General features: G+C 39.4%; 1 protein-coding gene and 1 long non-coding RNA gene across 2 annotated transcripts in view; one reads left to right on the top strand and one right to left on the bottom strand.

The window, feature by feature from the left end:
* The window catches only part of si:ch73-60h1.1, an 82528-nt gene that overhangs the window by 40059 nt on the left and 27486 nt on the right, over positions 1–14983 (top strand). The gene's annotated exons all lie outside the window — the stretch shown is intronic.
* On the bottom strand, positions 2642–6513 carry LOC141376574 (uncharacterized). Its single transcript, XR_015502487.1, has 2 exons — positions 5827–6513; positions 2642–5777 (listed from the first exon to the last, which is right to left on the bottom strand). It is a non-coding gene; the product is annotated as an uncharacterized LOC141376574 (long non-coding RNA).

Genomic DNA, 14983 nt, shown 5'->3' on the forward strand with positions numbered 1-14983 from the left:
TGACAGGTCACCTAATCTGCTGCTGCGTTATTAACTACATGGCACAAGAGATTAGTAGCTGAAGATTGATTGATGCATATACAGAATAAATCCCATATATCTTCATGGTATCCATCAACAAAGGCACTCCTTGGTTTTTTTTTTGTGTGTGTGTGTGTCACCAAAACATTATCTGCATACAAATAGATTTTGTGCTCTACTACTCCTTTAACTATCCCATGTAAATCCCCATCCTGTCTTATCTTTTGAGCCCAAGGTACAATAAAGAGGTTGAAAAGACAAGGACTAATGGGAAAGCCCTTTCTACATCCCTTTTGTAAATCTATTCAGTCAAAAGCTTTCTTGGTGTCCAAGCTGAGAAGGACTGCATAATTCTTCCTTTTATTAATATAGTGAATAATGTGCAAGGATTTCCGAATATTGTCATGGGTTTGCATTTTTCTGATAAACACAGTTTGATCTGGGTCAATCAGGAGTGGCTTCAACATTTCTGTAATTTCTGCAAAATGGGTGTAAAAGATTTATAATCTGAATTCAGAAAACGTATTGTCCTATAGGATTTGCCATCAAGCATGTCCTTAACCTCCTTTAGTATTACAGAGTTTAAGGCCTCCATCCAACCATAATATGATTAAAAAGAATTGCAAGCAGTGGAAGTAGTGGTTCTCTTAAAGACTTGTACCATTTGAAGGAAATCTGCCAGATTTAAGCTAATTGCCTTATCTCCTTCACTGAGATCTCTGATGTGTGTTCATCATTGTGTTCTTTATCTACAGTGGGGAGATTTAAAGTACTTAAAAACTACAAACTTTGTTGGAATACAGAAATCATTTGAAACATACTAAAAACAATGATATATCCAACTTGAGAGTGCAAGTGGACAAGAAATTGAGCAGTTCTTATGTTAGATGTGGTGTCTCTAACTTGATATATATTTCCCTTTTTGTCTGCTGTTAACATTTTCTTCAAGCCAGCAGTTTATTTGTTTTTGGGCCTGCTTCATAGAATCGCTGCTTTGTGTTTTTCTCTATTTTCCCGCTGTATTTATTTCTTGTTGTATGGGTCTCATTTGCAAACAAGCAGAAGTATCTTTTGTGGAGCTGTTTTTTTTTTCTTCTAATTAGCACAATATAATCAGGCTCGAGCGAAGCAGTGGTAGTGCTATCGGTAGTGCTGTCGCCTCACAGTAAGAAGGTCGCTGGTTCGAGCCTCAGCTTATTTGGCGTTTCTGTGTGCTTGTAAAATCTTTTTTGTACTCAAGTAAAAATACTATTACACTGCTAAAATAACATAATTTTTTGTAAATAATACTAATATTAGGTAAAAGTACAAAGTACTCTTTTAAAAAGTACTAGTTGGTTATTTTTGAGGGGGGAAAAAAAACAGATTTTCATGATGAAATCACTTTTTTTAAGTGTAAACCTGATTGAATGGTTTAATTGCTTAAATAAATGTATAGGAATTTGCACTAACAAAGGAAGTACGGTCAATTTTTCCTTTCATGACAATTAATCTTTTTCAATAGCACTGGTAAAACTACCACAAAATCTTTAAGGCCATAGCATATTGCAAATTTGTTTCTTAAATAGCTGTACATCACATGTAGATTTTATTTTACACTTGATCTTACTTGATCTAACTAAAATGCAAACTTTACAAAAAATACAAGTACACTGTCAGTAAAAAATAAAACAAATGACTTATTTTTACTTAGGGTATTTGAAATATGACAACAATACATTTATTAAAGCAGTGCTTTAAGAGCCTTATTGTTAATTTTGATAAACAATAAGTAACAACGGATTGCTTTGACCTGTAATGCTTTAAGACAGATCAGAATACAGCTAAATGTATAAATCACACAAATACCTCATCCAGAAAGATTTCCAGCATAATTATTTTGTCGTAAAGAAATAAAAAAAGTTCCACCTTTGCTAAAAGTAAGTTTCACCTTACAATACAGCCAAATAAGAAGACCATTAGCATTGTCATCGATCATGCATCAATGAATCTAATTCTAAATACTTGATGACTTTGAATACTTTTGACTAAATTTAGTCAGGGAGCAAAGATAAATAATGTCTACTTTAATAGTGAACAGATTGCAATTGTATTCAATCTGAGCACACACGCGATCATGAGAGGACTTGCAGTTCATTTGAAAAAAGCCCATTTAAGAGCTCGCATATCTGTTTTAGCAATTAGCGTACATGAATGCGCTCTCGTGTTAAAATAAAGCACTCGCCACATTTGCAGATATGAGTAATTGCGCAATACCTCCATTCCTGCGCCGCCATTCAGAATGTATTTAGAGGAGTGACAGGTCAGAGGCGAGTCAACTGGCTGTCGGAGAGCGAAACGTGTATGTAGATCATCAAATAGGCAGGAAATATGTCCGCGGTTTAATTACTCTGCTAGACATCTCTATAGTGAAAACATCCGAGATGCATTATTCCAACAAAACATTTGTTTTTAAGTTGTTTTTTTCTGTCTCTGCAACACAGAAAACCTTTGTCCCGCCCTTATGTTTTACGCGAAACTAAACAAGGTCGACTGTGATTGGCCACTTTTCATGTCAGGCAAATCATGCTTCTGTTGTAAAAAAAATAATAAATGAGTGAAAAGGAAGAGAAGAACCCAGTCCAGGAGACTCGAAACAAGCAGAATTCCTTTATTGAGACGTGTTGGTTAATCTGCAGTCATACAGCGTCTTTAAGATGTCCATGTGTCTGCAAGAGCCTACTAGAGGTCCGCAGTCTGCAAGTTCTTTCACAAGTCTCTCACAAGTCTCACACAAGTCTGCAAATAGTCTGATTTAAGACAAAGATTTCATGGCTATATTGTGTTCTTAGGAGGAGGGGATATGGCTAAACAAAGCATGCAAATTAAGAGTTGTGGTCGGCAGGGTAAACTGCTCTTTCAGGCTTTGATCTCATCATGTTCTGGAGACAGAAACCGCCTGACCATTTGATCGAAAAGAGAAAACAATAGACACCCCATGCTGTGAAACTGATAATTGCATCACTTTGGCTTAGCCTGTAGTCAGCAAGGCAAAGGTTAAATGACCCTCCTAGCTGGCATGTCAATGAAATAATATAATTAAAAACCAGAGAATATAACTTTTTAGTTATACGTAGATTATTGTTAATTTGAAATTAGATGGTATAAATTTATATTTCCACAGTTCCCCCTTTGAGAGTTATTTAAAAACTCTCACAAAAAATATAAATTTGTAAGCTTTCCTAAAACCATTCAATGGCTTCTGTTTGATAACAGAAGCCCCATCTTCTAGTCATGTAACTTGAAAAGTTACAGGCACATTTAACTTATTCTGTGTCATTTCAATATCTACATAGATGTAAGTGTAGATTTCTAAACTGTTCACACGTTTATGACAATCAGTTGTAATGTCATAAATCCTACATGATGACACAAAAATCATGTAGTTAAACTGCAGATCTTCTGAAAGTCCATGGCTTGTGAATAGTGTTCAGTCTTTTGTGAGGTGTGTTTCTTGTGGTTCTTCTCCAGCACAGAGTTGATCTGATGACTTCCTGTCATTCATGGATCTCCGTAGTGATGCTCTGGTTCAGAGTGTTTCTTGAGAAGATGCAGTGTTTATGTGTTTACCTGCACACAAGAAAACAAGGAAACAGCAGACCAGCAGTATTCATGCATAGACTTGTATGATCATACAGTTCATGTGTTTAGTTATTCAGGTGATTGTATAGTGGTTGTGTTAAGTTGGTGATCATATAGTGTTGTGTATTTTCTGTCTCCTAATCTTAAAGTTATGACACCTATAAAACAGTGAGGTGAGGATAAATGGGGAAAAAGGGAGTCTTCACCACAGGGTGCGGCCCCTGAAGCCTGTTGTTTTCAGTTCTGCCCTGGGCTCCTCACTGATTTGTGTGTCCTGTTCTGTCCCTGAGTGTGGTGGGCAAACTTTAAAAAGTGACACACAAACTATCATTCAACAAATATCAGTCCTATCAGACATCATAACATTGAATGGGTAGTTATTGAAATATGTGTTAAAACACATTCAAGGCTGTAAGTGGACTTAAGCAGAGTTCCCCAATAAAAAGGAAGAAGTTTCCTTTGTGTCTTTTTACAAAGAGTCTTTCATCTTAATTGTAAATGAACTGGAACTTTAAGCACTTACAGCCAAAAAATGGTTAGCATCTTTGTGGACAGCTCAATGGATTTAGTGATGAGGGGAGGGGTGTGTTGAGGGCATTTAGCAAACTGTTCAGAAGTTGATTTACCCTGTTCATCTCTTTAAAGTTCTTTTTATTCTTTCTACACTCCCTCATCCAATGTCCTTTTTTACCACAGTAATGACAACAGATATTTTTCCTAAGACATTTGTGATTTGATGTCTTTTCTGTGTTGACCTTAGTGGCGGCTGCTTCAAATCTGACTCTGTCTTTGATATGAGAGTCTCTTTCCCACAAAGCTAAACTGTTCATATTATTTCTGAGAGTGGTGGAAGACCAGGTGATATTAAGAAATGGCAAAGCTTGTCTGTATTCAGTTGCAAGGCCATCTGACCAGATGCGGACTAGGGGTCCCTTATCATTTAGCACACTGTCCGAATTATCAGCTAATCCACTGTAAGTTATGGCGGATTGACAAAATCTCTCAGTGAATTCATTCACAGATTCATCTTTCCTTTGCACACAACAAGTCACTTTTGACCAGTCGATCTTTGGGCCAACAATGTTCTTTAGAGCTTTCAAAACACCCTCTCTCAAATCATCCTTACTGGCATGTTGTAATTTAGGGGTCACAGTATGCTCAAAACTGTTGAATTCAGATTCAGTGAGAATTTGAGACATTAGCTTGGTGACTTCTGTTAATGACATGTCATAAAGACGCATTTTGCCTATTAGTGCTCTGCTAAACTCTGAAAAATTTGTGCGTGCTGATGGTAAGCTTTGAGACAGTCTGTCTATTTCTCTAGGTCCTAGTGTTCTGGAAACTGTTTGAATTTGAACAACAGAAGTGTTGTTGTGTGAACTCTCAGTTCTCTTAGATCTTCTGGCACCACAAACCTCCACTGAGCCTATAGGTAAATCGCTATCTGACTGGATGGAAATGTCTGTTTCAGAGACAATTTGTAAGTCAGGATGCTTATTATCAGGCTGACTAGCCTCCTCAATGTCAGTTTTTGATTTCTTGAGGTTCAGTTGTTTTGTTATTGAGGTTATCTTAGCATGAAGCTCTTGGATCTGTTTCTCTAATTCTGATTTAGCTTGAGCTTGTTGTTTAGCTCGAGATAAACTGAATTCTCTGTAGCAGCAGATAATGCCTTTTACATTGTTTTTGCGAATGCATGCATCAAGCACTTTCTTGCATTCATCTAATGTCCAAACATTATCTGGGTCAATGCTAAATTTCTTTGTCAAATTTAGTCTGACTGACTCTGTAATTGAGTCCATGTGCTTTTGTAGCAGCGATTTGAAATCCTGATCTGACAATGAAGGAGTTGTTAAACCACCTTTTTCAGTTGTAGTGATCAGTCTTGTATTCTGTCTGAACATTTTGTGAGCTTATTATCACAAAGTAAAAATACTAAAACTTTTCAGATGAAAGTGTAGTAATTTCTTCTCTGGCGAAACAGAGGGTAACAATATTAGCACATGTTGCTAAAACTTCCTGCCTGAACAAGAGATAACATCAATTAGCTTGTATAGCTAAACTTAAACTTCTCTGGTTGAACAGAGGTTAAACAAAATAAAAGAAAAGAAAATAGCGCATAAGGCTTAACTTCTCTGAAGAGAGAATAACTTTTTTAAAAGAAAATATCACGTAAGGCTTTACTTCTCTGAAGAGAGGATAACTTTTTAAAAGAAAAATAGCACGTAAGGCTTTACTTCTCTGTCTAAACAGAGGATAAACTGTTACTTCTCTATTGAAATAGAGGATAGCTTTTTGTTAAACAAACCCTGCAGCTGTTTGTTAACTTTTCTCTGATGGAGCAGAGAATAACCATGTGTATAGACTGGTCTGTATGGTTCTTTTGATAGAGTGAAACTCACCAAATCGAGGTTGAGCTGAAAAGATTCAGTCTGGAGTGATCTGATCTTTGTATTCAGGTAGCTTCAATGTTCAGTGTTGCAGTCTTTGTGACGTCCGCTGAGTGATTTCAAATTGCCGTTGAGCTGAAGATTCTGTCTGAAGAAGTTTCCTTGATCTTGAAGGTTCAAGTTGAATTCCAGGTGGATTTCAGTCTTTTGTGGCAAATTGTTGAGAATTTGATGATTTCTGTCTCTATCCGGGTCACGGCACCAAGTTGTTGTAAAAAAATAAATAAGATGAAAAGAAGAGAGAACCCAGTCCAGGAGACTCGGAACAAGCAGAATTCCTTTATTGAGACGTGTTGGTTAATCTGCAGTCATACAGCGTCTTTAAGATGTCCATGTGTCTGCAAGAGCCTACAAGAGGTCCGCAGTCTGCAAGTTCTTTCACGAGTCTCTCACAAGTCTCACACAAGTCTGCAAATAGTCTGATTTAAGACAAAGATTTCATGGCTATATTGTGTTCTTAGGAGGAGGGGATATGGCTAAACAAAGCATGCAAATTAAGAGTTGTGGTCGGCAGGGTAAACTGCTCTTTCAGGCTTTGATCTCATCATGTTCTGGAGAAAGAAACCGCCTGACCATTTGATCGAAAAGAGAAAACAATAGACACCCCATGCTGTGAAACTGATAATTGCATCACTTTGGCTTAGCCTGTAGTCAGCAAGGCAAAGGTTAAATGACCCTCCTAGCTGGCAAGTCAATGAAATAATATAATTAAAAACCAGAGAATATAACTTTTTAGTTATACGTAGATTATTGTTAATTTGAAATTAGATGGTATAAATTTATTTTTCCACACTTCAGAATCAATTCTTAAACTTTGGACACTGATTGTTAGCAGCTTAGGACACAAAGCACTAAAATAAATATTCTAAGCACAGCACTGTGATCGTACGCTTCACAAAACAGTCAATGCTGATCACATCAATGTTATTGTACGCATCAAAGGATTAAAAGTGATTCCTCCGCGTACCACTAGGAGGAAGTAGCACAGTTTGAGAACCACTGGTTTAAATGATTTTAGATAACACACGGGCTCTTAGGGCCCTATCATAAACACGGCGCAATGTAGAGAAAGGTGTGAAGCAAATGTTGTTTGCTAGTTTCAGCTCGGCGCAAGAGTCGTTTTGACGTTTTGCACCACGCTGTTTAAATAGCAAATGCATTTTCGCACATATGTGCGGCCATAGGCGTTCTAGTCTAAAAAAAGGAGGCGTGTCGAGGTGCATTGTTGGCGCATTGCTATTTTGAGGAACTGAAAAAGACTGTTCAATAGACCAGATCAAAGCAGGTCTATAGTCCAGCGCAGAGCGCATTATTTGGTAAACGTGTAGCATGAGAGTGCCAGGCCGAAAGGAAGAACCCTGTACTGATAAGCCCTGCCCCCAAAGGCAAATTTTTTTAACTTCCTATGACTTAGAAGGATAAATATGTGGAAGTATGCGTCCTTCAGATCTATCGTGACAAACCAGTACTCCTACTGTATATATGACACGATGGTGCTGATAGTCAACATTTTGAACTTCCGTGTTTGTACAGAGAGATTTAGCTGTCTTGAATCTAATATTGGACGCAGCCCTCCATCCTTCTTTGGAACATTGAAGTAACGGCTGTAAAATCCTGACTCGATGTCTAGAGGAGGGATCTGTTCCATGGCTCTCAAAAGAGAGTGTACTTCTTGTTCTATCACTAGAGCCTGCTCTGGCTTCACTAGGGTATGGAGCACCCCGTTGAAGCTAGAGGGGTATGAAGCAAACTGAATTCTGTAGCCCCTCTCTATGGTAAGCAGGACCTACTGCGAAACATTCGGCAGACGTTTCTACTCTGCCATAAAATTCCACAGGGGTACCAGTCTCTCGAGACCGACCTCTATGTTCCCCTGAGTTGCTAACTTTGGACACTGAGGGGAACTTATCACAGGAGGCCCCTGAATCAACTGCTCTTGGACCCTCCGTAGAGGGGGCGAGTCCACTATCGCCACCACTTTTGGAATGAACCATTTGTGGATAACGCCGGGGGTCTCCACGCCCTGAGGGAGGGTTGGTGGATAGAACCCCTGTGGGCAATGAGGAGGTGGTCTTTGCTCTATGTTGGTGGCTGCCCGAAGAAGTCCTAATGCTATGACTTCTTCTGAGGCTGTCTCACAACGATGGTCCTCGGACCACCGTATGTTACTCCTGAGAGTGTTTCCCAAACCATTTTCTTTTTGGGAGCTGACGGGAAGCCACACTCTCTTTTTGCTCAGCTCTATACCAAGCAGATGAGCTGGTTGACGGGTGGGGCTGGTCCCGCTGCACAGCCCCAGAAGGATGCCCTTTCGGACGAAGGAAGTTCCCATAGGAGCCCAACCTCTTTTTCGCTTGCTCAAACAATTTGGCGACTCTTTCAACTAAGTCGGCAAACAAACCAGCGGGCGAATTGGGAGCATCAAGGAAGATGCATTTGTCTTCCTCCTTGATGTCTGCTTGATTAAGCCATAAATGTCTCTCCATTACCACCATGGCCACCATAGAGCAGCCTAAGGATTTAGCCTCTTCTTTAATGGCACTCAGAGACAGGTCCGAGGTCCGAAGTATTTCCCTGACTGTATCGGCCCCCGCCCCACCATTGTCAAGGGCCTCCTTCAGCAGGCCAGCCTGGTATGCCTGCAATAGTGACATCGTGTGCAGACACCCAACAGACTGGCCTGCTGCCGCATATGCATTGCCGACTAACATTGATGTTACTTTTATTGGTTTTGACGGCAAGGCGGGGGTCTTCGCCAACGATGCCTAAGGTAGCAAATGGCGCGCCAAATGCTCCTCCATTTTTGGCATTGTGCGGCACCCATGTTCATATAAACCAGCAACAGCTAAATATATTAACCCTAGCTGACTTATAAAGCAAGTGGTATATGGGTTTTCCCATGTATAAGAGACCTCTTTTTGGATGTCTTTGTTAAATGGAAGAACCCCCTCTAAAAGGCCTGTCTCGTGGTGGCAGGATGCGCTCATCACATAAGCCAGTTTTCTGATGCTCTTCCTGCCGCTCCACTTCCCTGTTAATATTACATTATGTTGTTACATTGGCCAGGACCTCTGCCAGCTCATCATATTCGAGGCATAATAGGGGAACATCATTTTGGCCCCAAAGGCCCTCTATACTCTCGACTCCCTCAGAAGTAGAGAGGCAGAGCAGCCACCCATCAGCATGAGGAGAAGAAGACGATCACGGGCTTCCAGCTTGTGATGACTGGACCTCGATCTGACAGTAGAAGGAGGAGAAGAAGCTCTTGAGCGTGTTTCCATCCTCTCTGCAAGATCGAGCTGCAATGCCCACAACATTTATCACCGCTCTGCCTCAGCACGGGCGGGACCAGTGCCGTGAGGAACGCCTGCCACCGGCTCTTTATCAAACAGAGCGTGGCGACTTCGCAGTACTCGGCCAGGAACTGCATTGCTATGGAAACAGCCACCCCCCTCCAGGGTTGACTGTGCATGTTCCTGACCAGGCACTACACTCACAGATCATGTGTGTCCTGTTCTGTAAGGAAACGAGGACATGGAGGAGCACATAATCTAAGTGTCTTTTCCATTTTGCTTTTTTTTTAAACAGAGGCGCAGCGTAGAGTTCCCGAGAGGGAACTGCTAGCATTGACTTGCAAAATGCTATGTGGAAACTTCCACAATGGGGATTTTGTCAGAATCAATCATCTGAAAGAGTATCTTGTATATATTCTTATATATATATATATATATATATATATATATATACATTATATTGTATATATGCAATGCATGTGCCAAGCTGGAGCTTTCTTTATTAGCTGTAAAGCCTTTCACGGCTAACAGCTAAGGGGCAATCATTTGGGCGAAGGAATATAGAATTTCCATTACCCTCCTCGGAAAACGAGCATTACTTTAGTAACCGGGGCATTCCCCTTCAGAAGGGGAACTTCAATGCCCTGTGGAAACTTGGCTATGGAAAAATCTATGGAATCTATTAGAGAGGCACGGCGTGCTAACAGCCAAACAGATGCATTCTCCAGGTGTAATGCGTTCTCACGCCTGGGGGACACGACTCGCCTGGGCTCTGAATGACTGGGGTATTACTCTGGAGGAGCACATGGCGAACAAGCTGAGACATGTGATGAAAGCGGATACCCCTCGTGCAATTGATATACACCAATGTCACTGTGCTTTACGTCCTGACCAGCATGTGTTTGCCCTCTAGCACCGGTAAAAAAAAAAAAAACGGTGCAGTGTGAGATACACTGCCAACAGCTTCAGGTGTTTAAAATGCCAATGCAACCAGGTTCCTACCACTAACCCACAGCTGCATGCCTGCAACACATGGCCCTCCTGCACAACTGGAAGCATCCGTCGAAATTATGACATGCCTGGACACTTGTTCCAGAGGCACTCAGGCCTGTAGAAATACAGGGTCCGTCCAGAGGCTGAGAGTGCGGCGACACAGTGGAGTGACATGGGCCCAGTGTGCACTCGCATGCCATGCCCATCTTGGGACCCAATCGTGAAGCTAATGCTGAAGCTCTCTCAAGTGGAGCCACTGAGCAGTGACACAGCAGATGCCATATGCACCAAAAGCCTTTAAAATAATATCAGTGGGACCACAGTTTTTCCGTCGAACTCCCTCAGACAGGTATCAGCTAGGCCTGCTCTCGGGAGTGGCGCGCCGTCATGGTGATCGAGTCCAGTTCCAACCCAAGAAAAGAAATGCCCTGCACGGGGGCGTGCTTGCTGTTTTCTCAGTTGAGCTAAAGCCCCAATACGTCGAGGTGCTGAAGCACCCTGTCTCTGTGCATAATCAATTAATTTCGCAAGAGCTCTAAAATCAGCCAGTCGAGATAGTTAGGTATGCGGATGCCTGTGGGGCGAAAGGGCTCTAGGGCAACCTCCGCGAGCTTGGCGAAAACAGAGAGAGTGACTTGTACTGCCAGGCTCGAACTTGAAACTACAGAAACTGATGGTGGCGTGGAAGTATGGAGACATAAATTACGTGTCCTTCAGGTCTGTTGCTGCAGATCAATCCCAAGGACAAATGCACCGAAGGATGTGCTTCTTTGTAAGCATTCTGAACAGCAACTTGTGGAGATAGCGGATTTAAAACATGCAGGTCTAGGATTCTCCAGGACACAGAATTTTTTTTTAAATACTCTGATGACACAGCCATTTTAAGTTTACTTTATGAGAAGGATGATATTGGGGTTATATATCAGTCAGAAATTAGTCAGTTCATTGATTGGTGTGATAGAAATAAGCTAAAAATAAATACTAAGAAAACAGAAGAGATGGTATTTGACCCAAAGTGCATAGGTGACCATCGTCAAGTGGTTGTACATGATGATCCTATTACTCAGTCAGATACCTATAAGTACTTGGGCATTCATATCGACAGTTCTTTCACATGGAAAACACACATTGATTGGGTTTGTTCTCGTTTACACCAGAGATTGTATTTATTACGGAGGTTGCGTCTTTTTGGAGTCAACAAGAAGCTCATGATGCTGTTTTATAAAGCAGTTCTTGAAAGCATTGTCAGGTATGGCATTACAGTGTGGTTTGGCAACCTTTCTGTTCAGTGTAAATCTAAACTGATGCATCTCTTAAAGAAAGCATGGAAAATTGTCGGGCACAATGAAAATTTTAATCCTCAAGTTTTATATGAGATCTGTGTCCTCAATCAGGTGGATAGGATTGTAAAGGATCCAACTCATTTTTTGTTTCCCCAGTACGAACTGCTTCCCTCTCGTAGAAGATATAGAGTCCCAAAGTGTAGGTTAAACCGTTACAAGAAATCCTTTGTACCTGTGTCAGTGGGTTTACTTTTAAAAGATGATTTTCATAGGTGCCCTTTAACACACATTTTTTGAGAGTGTGGGGCACTCTTAGTAGCACATTAAATCTTCTGCTGTCATCAAAATTACTACAACAAAACGTTGGCAGTTTAAATTTTAATTAATTAAGCAAGTGAATAAGTTTGTTTTAATTTAATTATAATTAAAGTAATGATGAATTATTAAGTATAGTATAATTTTTTTTTTCAGAATTTCAAGTAACAGCACATGGTTGTTAATAATCAATTTTCAAAGAAATGTCATAGTGAATGAGCTTTTTAAACAAAGTTGATTTTGCAGACTGTTCCATAAATACATTTTTTACAACTTGTTTTGCAAAAAGGTGCTAAATGTTAAGTAAAAATGTTGTTGTATGTTTAATTTTGTTTATATAACTTGTTATAATTTTGTTTTATTGCTTTAAAGATGGATTAGAAGACTTAAAAGAATGGTAGATAGAAAATGTTGAATAAATATTGGAATAACATTACACTTTAAAAAAATAATAATTAAAACTGTTTATAATTTGCAAAGTGTAATGAATCTTGGGGGACTGCAATAGTTTAAACGTAGATTCTCAACCAGAGGATTATTGTGTATGTGCTGGCGTGGCTGAACACATGTCCATGGATAGGCTGACATTAATGGGGTTGGCTGAGTTATGTCGTCACTTCAAAATGAATGGTTGAGAAGCGGTATGTGCAGAGCTGCTCGTGAAAAAATAATCTTCTCAGAAAAAAAGTAATCTCTCTGAGCAGTATGAATGTGGGCTGATGTTACATAACATCTTGATCTAAAAATGAAAAAAAACAACAACATGGAGGCCACATGCATGCACTGCTTTACGTGTGTGCAACGTTTGTGTGTGTGGATTAAATCTGTTTATTCCAGGTTGTCATATATTTTCAGTGGTGTGAAAAAGTGTTTGCCCCTCCTGATTTCTTATTTGTTTTATGTTTGTCAAACTTTTAATGCTTCAGATCATCAAACTAATTTAAATATTTGTCAAAGATAACCAGTATTGGGAAAATGTACCTTTGAAAGTAATGCACTACAACATTAATTTTCGTCCCAAAAAAAGTAACTAATACTTAAAAGTAATTAATACTTTTTTATGGAAAGTCATGCTTAATAATATTTACTATTATTACTAATCGAGTTACATTTGCCCTACTTTTTCCTTACCTGGCTTGCTCTCTTTCAGAACTTGCAGTTTTTTTTTGTAAAAACTTTATTATAGATATACGCTGCAACTATGGGTGGCACGGTGGGTCAGTTGTTAGCACTGTCGCCACACAGCAAAAAGGTTGTAGGTTTGAGTCCCAGCTGGGCCAGTTGACAATTTTTTATTTTATTTTAATTTTTTTTAGGGGTTTTCACCTTTTATTTGATAGGACAGTTGAGAACTGACAGGAAAGCATAGGGAGCAGAGAGATGGGAAGGATTGGCATAGGACTGCAAGGTGGTATCGAACTCGGGTTGCCGCGATCACCGGAGTGCATGTGACGACGCTCTAACCACTACACCACTGGCGCTGACTAGTTGACAATTCTGCATGGAATTTGCGTGTTCTCTCTGTGTTTGGATGGGTTTCCTCCGGGTGCTCTGGTCTAAAGACTGTAAGTGAATAAACTAAATTGGCCATAGTGAAGGAGTGTGAATGAGAGAGTGTGTGGGTGTTTCCCAGCATAGTGCTGGGTTTTGGTTGTAAGGGCATCTGCTGGGTAAAACATATATCAGGGAAGTTGGCAGTTCATTCCACTGATAAATCAGGGACAAAGTCAAAGGAAATTAATCGAATGAATATTATCTTCTAAGAACTTCTTTACCCCAGAGCTGTACATAATGTTTAATACAAAAAAATGAAAAATAAAATTAAGTAATTTTGTATGCTTTGTGTTTTTGGTAGGTAAATAAAATTCAGTAAGTAAATTCACTGTCCATTGAATTAAAGATTATTTTTAAACATTTAAAATGCTTAATTACATTATACAAAAGAATAAGGCAGTTTACACTGCATGATTTTCAGGTCACTGTTGTTTTCACACTGCATGACTATCTAGGGTAGTGTTAAGTAGCTGCTGTTATTATTTTCAAAATATTTTGAATTTATTACAAATATTAACATCTATATTTTGGTATTGATATTAATATTGATATTTTTGTCTCATGTAGGGCACAAAATAACTTCTTTGGTTTGACTTAAATATTGAAATTAACTTTAGTATCAATATTAATATTGAGATTTCGGTCACTACTCTCTTAAAGGGCACCTTTTTCACCACTTTTTTAAGATTTAAGTTTTTTAACTTAAAGATTTTTTAGTTTTTTTGTGTCTCCAGAATGTGTTAGTAAAGTTTCAGCTCAAACTTCATATCAGATCATTTATTATCCCTTCTTTATATTGGAAATTTGAGATGCTACTATGCTGTTTTTGTTGCCTGTCTTTAATGAGCTGGTTCTCACCCCCACCATTCCCATGTATGTGTCAGAGTCATAGAGATTGCTCACTATTTCACTGATGGGTGTAGCCTTCTCCTGCTGCATCTCATGCATAAACAGCACAGTGACAGACAAGAATGAAGCAGCTCTCCCTTACTACAGTAAGAACTTTCCCAACAGTTATTTGATGTATATGTTGTAGAGTTAATTCAAGCCTTTCCGCAAAGATGAGCCACACACAATGTCGTTATAAAGTTGGCACATACACATTTAGCTTTGCACTGTTTTTGCAAGGCAGATGTGACAGAATACATGTTAATATACATTGCTGTGTGGATATCTGTTATGTTAATGTACAAAATAAACTCAATTTAAGTCCACAGAATGGGATTGAAACATCTTCTTTTATAATTGTACTGACACTATGCGGCTGTGGTGACGAATTACAAAGCCAATTTACTGTCTTTATTACAAACATGCACTGTTTTAAAAATGTTTTAAACTTGAAAACTTATACTGCTGCTGATCACAGAAAGATGAGATCTTTTAATCCCGGTTGCTTTGCACATGTCCCGTCTTGTGGATGTGGTTGTACATGTTACTGTGGAAACTTGTTAAT

The sequence above is a fragment of the Danio rerio genome, chromosome 11, assembly GCF_052040795.2.
Source record: "Danio rerio strain M-AB ecotype USA chromosome 11, GRCz13ab, whole genome shotgun sequence".
Taxonomy (NCBI): Eukaryota; Metazoa; Chordata; class Actinopteri; order Cypriniformes; family Danionidae; genus Danio; species Danio rerio.